At 35.1% G+C, this 5,156-nt stretch overlaps 1 pseudogene; it reads left to right on the forward strand.

Annotated features, from left to right (window-relative positions):
• LOC107641398 overlaps nucleotides 445-5,156 on the forward strand; it is an 8,319-nt pseudogene continuing 3,607 nt past the window's right edge.

Genomic DNA, 5,156 nt, shown 5'->3' on the forward strand with positions numbered 1-5,156 from the left:
ATGGTAAAAAATGATTTAATTTCCATGTATGATTAGTATAAAAAATTCAAGAATAAAGTGATAAATAAATATCTAAAAATTTATATTTTAAACAGATTAATCTCTAACTAATAAATTTTTTTATTTTTTTAGCATAATAAATATAGACAAATTAATTTAAATTAAAACCATACTTTAATTATAAGAACTAATTTAAAAATAAGGTGTGTACATATGTTATCCTAACAAAATTTATTGATACTTTTTTTTCTTTAACATTCTGTTCGTTCGAAATGTAAGTCGCTTATTTGTCACCTTACTCTCAATTCTCAAATTATTAACCAAAGGAATCAAGAACGCAGTTTCTGCGCGCTTGCTAAGTTGACTTGCTACTTTCTTTCTCGGGTTTTCATGGTCCAACGCTCCAAGATATATACATCCTAATAGTCAACCATTCTAATCCTCATGGCTCTACAATCCCCCTTTTCCTCTTCTTCCTTCAGCTATGCATGGGAATATGATGTGTTTATTAGTTTCAGAGGCGAAGATACTCGCTACGGTTTCACTGGCTATCTTTATGAAGCTCTTTCTAATCAAGGGATCCATGCCTTCATTGATGATGAGCAGCTTCCAAAAGGAGATGAAATCACTCCCTCACTTCTCAGCTCAATTCAAGAGTCCAGGATTGCCATCATTGTGCTCTTTGCCAACTATGCTGCTTCTTCTTTTTGCTTAGATGAGCTTGTCCACATCTTTCACTGCATCAAGGGAAATCATCGCTTGGTTTTGCCAGTTTTCTATAAGATTGATCCTTATGATGTTCGCCATATGAATAAGGGTTTTGGAGAGGCAATGGCTAAGCATGAGGAGAGATTCAAGAGTGACATGAACAAAGTGCAAAATTGGAAGAAGGCTCTGCATCAAGTAGCTAACTTGTCTTGCTATCATTTCAAAGATGGGTAATTTCACTCTAGATACTTCTTTTGTAATTGTTTCTCATTTATCAAAAATATTATTAAAAGTATCTATGTCTATGTTTGTTGGCAGTGATGGATATGAACATAAGTTTATTAGAAATATAGTGGAAGAGATTTCAAGAAAGATTAGGTGTTTACCTTTGCCTAACACTGATTACCCTGTTGGACTAGAATCTCGAGTATCAAAAGTAATTTCACTTTTGGAAATGAATTCAAGTGATCGAGTTCACATGATAGGAATACATGGGATTGGTGGAATAGGGAAAACAACACTTGCTCTTGCAGTTTATAACTTGATTGCTGACAATTTTGAAAGTGTGTGCTTTCTTGAGAACGTCAAAGAAAATTCAAATAAATATGGGTTGGTACATCTTCAAAATATCCTTCTTTGTAAGATATTAGAGAAGGAGGGATTCCAGATAGTAGGTGTTATAGAAGGAACTTCAAAAATACAACAAAGATTCTGTCAAAAGAAAGTTCTTTTGGTACTAGATGACGTTGATGATAGCAAGCAGCTACAGGCTATTGCTGGAAAACCTGATTGGTTTGGTCCTGGCAGCAGAGTTATTATTACAACACGGGACACACATTTGCTAAAAAAACATCGTGTTGAAAAGACACATGAGGTAGCGAGTTTAAATAAAGCAGAGTCTTTTCAATTGCTTATTAAGAAAGCTTTTGAAAATGATGATGTTAGCCCAGGTTATGCAGATGTCTTAAATCGTGCAATAACTTATGCCTCTGGACATCCACTGGCTTTGGAAATAATAGGCTCCAACTTGTTTGGAAAAGAAGTTGAAGTTTGGGAATCTGCATTGGGTCAATTTGAAAAACATCTTGATAATAAAATATATAAGATACTTAAAGTAAGTTTTGATGCTTTGGAAAAAGAAGAGCAGAGTGTTTTTCTTGATATTGCCTGTTGTTTTAAAGGATATAGATTAGTGGAAGTTACAGATCTATTTCAAGCTCATTATGGGAGTTGCATGAAATATCATATTGGAGTGTTGGTTGAAAAATCTCTCATAAAGATAGATCAGAATAGTAGAGTGACAATACATGATTTGACAGAAGACATGGGCAAAGAAATTGTTCTAGAAAGATCACCAGAAATGCCTGGAAAACGTAGTAGGTTATGGTTCTATGAAGATATAATTAAAGTTTTAGAAAATAATCAAGTAAGTAATAAATTTCTCTAATAACTTTGTTGAAAGTCCTTGTTTATACACTTGTATTTTAATTGATTTGTGTTTTTTGTGTTGAAAGGGAAGTAGCACCATTGAAATCATATATTTGGAATTTCCCTTATTTGAAAGGGAAGGAGATGAAGATCCATTGAAAAAAGAGGGAAATAGAGATGTAGAAGTAAAATGGGATGGAAAAGCTTTTAAAGACATGAAAAATCTTAAAACACTTATCATAAAAAATTGTTGTTTTTCCCAAAGTCCTAAACATCTTCCAAACAGTTTAAGAGTATTGGAATGGTGGAGGTATATACCTGATTTTCAAAGTATTTTCCGAATGATTTTCAACCAAAGGAACTCTCCATGCTCAAGTTACCTGATAATCTCTATATATCACCCAAATTGGCTAGCTTATCTATGGCAAGTGTTCTGAATTCATTTTATGATTTTGTTTGTTAGTGAATTCATATGAAGTTTATTTGTTTGACTCTTTTTTTTTTTCTGTTATGTTTTTTCTTTTCCAGAAATTGGTAAGCTTGAAAGCTTTGAATTTTGATTACAGTGATTCTTTGAAAGAAATACCTGATGTGTCTAGTCTTCAAACATTACAAGAATTTTCGTTCAAAGCATGTAGAAATTTAGTCACAGTTCACAGTTCAGTTGGTTTTTTAAATAAACTTAAAATATTGAATGCTGAAGATTGCGGCAAGCTGAGGAGTTTTCCGCCTTCTATCAATTTGCCCTCACTGGAAAAACTCCTTCTATCTGGTTGCTTGAGCCTTGAGGATTTTCCAGAAATTCTAGAAGAGATGGAAAATGTAAAAATGCTTCATTTGATTGGCAGTGGCATAAAAGATTTGCCATGTTCCTTTCGTGATCTTTCGGGATTGTGGCGTTTGGAAATGAGTGGGGATGAAATGTATAAGATACCGAGTGTCATTGCCATGATGCCACGACTGTCTTTGTGTGAGATAGAGTTAGGAGGCAATAAAGGGAGGGTATCAAGAAAACAGGAGGAGGGGCTTCATGGAATATTCACTCACTTCATCCCCTCTTCAAATATGAAATATCTTTATCTCACAAACAGCAATTTGTCAGATGACTTTTCTCCACTAGCTGTTGCATGGTTTCCCAATGTGGAAATTTTAGACTTAACAGGCAATAATTTCACAGTTCTTCCTGAATGCATCCAACAATTTCGCTTTCTATGGTGGCTCATAGTTGATCATTGCAAAAATCTTAGGGAGATTAAAGGGGTTCCACCAAACTTGAAAATTTTCTCTGCAGTAAACTGCAAATCCTGGAGTCCTGGGTGCACAAGTGTGTTACTCAATCAGGTTCTATGACTTTTTATTGATTAAGAATGTAGATGGATCATAATTCATATCAAATTAATAATGTTAGGTCAGTGTGTTGATAATACTGTATGCTAAACTACTGCTTATGCACTATGAATGATTGACAGGAAGTGCACGAGGGTGGAAGGACCCGGTTTGTGATGCCAGGAGGAAGGATTCCAAGGTGGTTTGAGCAGCACTGTAGTGGAGCTTCTGTTTCTTTCTGGTTTCGTGGCACCAAATTCCCTCACGATGCTCTTTGCCTTGCAATTCTACTAACGAATGACCTCCCTTCCCCAATTGAAGTAACACCCATCGTGACCATCAATGGCAACCAAGTTTCCATTGGTTGGTGGAAGAGAATGGATCAATTATTTATCTTTAATCTGGAGCCACACTATTCTTGTACCACACTACATTTTGAAAAAGGATGGAATCATGCAGAAGTTTCGTATAAAGCAAGACAGCGCCACAAGTCCTACTACAAAAAGGTCCCAAGTGAGTCAATTGCAAAAGAGATTGGAATGCATGTATTGAAGCAAAAAAGTAGTAGTATAATTGAAGATATTCGATTCAGTGATCCTTACAAAATGACAGAACTAATTATAATGCTGATTGATGAGTTTGGAAAACTCTTAATTAATATTTATGATGACTAAACATTATTAAAAATAATTAACTGCAAAAATTAATAATCTGATTTGATTAAATAATTTTTGTTGCAAGTTTTTATATTGGGCCGAAAAATGAATTTCTGGCTTAAGCCCAATAACCAGCCTTGTTGCATGATTATATACTAAGTGGCTGAAATTTTATATTGTTGGGCCAAGTTCAATGTTGATTACAACCAAGCCCATGATTAATTTTCTATGAGTGCTTCCTATGCTTGATCCAAACCCATCAGGAAAACAAATGTTATTAATTGGGCCAGATTTGATATTTGATGCAACTAAGCCCAATTATATGCAATGTTAATTCCTCATGCATTACCCGAAAACAATGAAGAGGGAACCCAAATTGTTTTCAACAGATCCAAAAATTCAAACATGTGTTGGATTTCAAATTACACTCAACTATCATTTATTACATGAGAACTATGAGAGAGAAATTGACAAAGTGATATGATTGCAAGCACCAAGGCTACACGTTTGTCAGTAAAAAGAGAAAGGGAAATTAATTCACTTTTATCTTTTGTTTCATTAACTACTATTTCTCTTTCCTCTCTCTCATCTCTTTCTTGCTTCTTCTTTGGTCTTTGTCCAGTAAACCATGGATGCCGTGCTCATCAACAAAGAAAAAGAAGGAGTTGCATACATCAAGACCATCAAGCTAATGATGGCAAGAAAACATACTAAAATAAAAATGAGCTGTGGCTAAGATACTTACCAAATATGGTCAGATTTGGTGAGGTTATCTTGAGCTTTGCATGCTCAAAAAGGAAGAAGAAGATCTCGGCCAGCAAGGGAGATTCTTGAAGCATGGCTTGTCTTTGATTCTGCTCAACCACCACAGGGAGTAGCTAGAGTGGCGAAGTGATGGTTGAAGGCAGAGATTGAAGCAGATGAAGTCATCATCATCATGAAGCATCAAGGGCCAGAAATCCATCTTGGAGAGCAAGCCAAGGATGGAGAGCTCGGATTGATGAAGGGTGATGATCAAGAAAGGACTAGAGGTAATTG

The sequence above is a fragment of the Arachis ipaensis genome, chromosome B05 (assembly GCF_000816755.2).
Source record: "Arachis ipaensis cultivar K30076 chromosome B05, Araip1.1, whole genome shotgun sequence".
NCBI classification, from domain to species: Eukaryota; Viridiplantae; Streptophyta; class Magnoliopsida; order Fabales; family Fabaceae; genus Arachis; species Arachis ipaensis.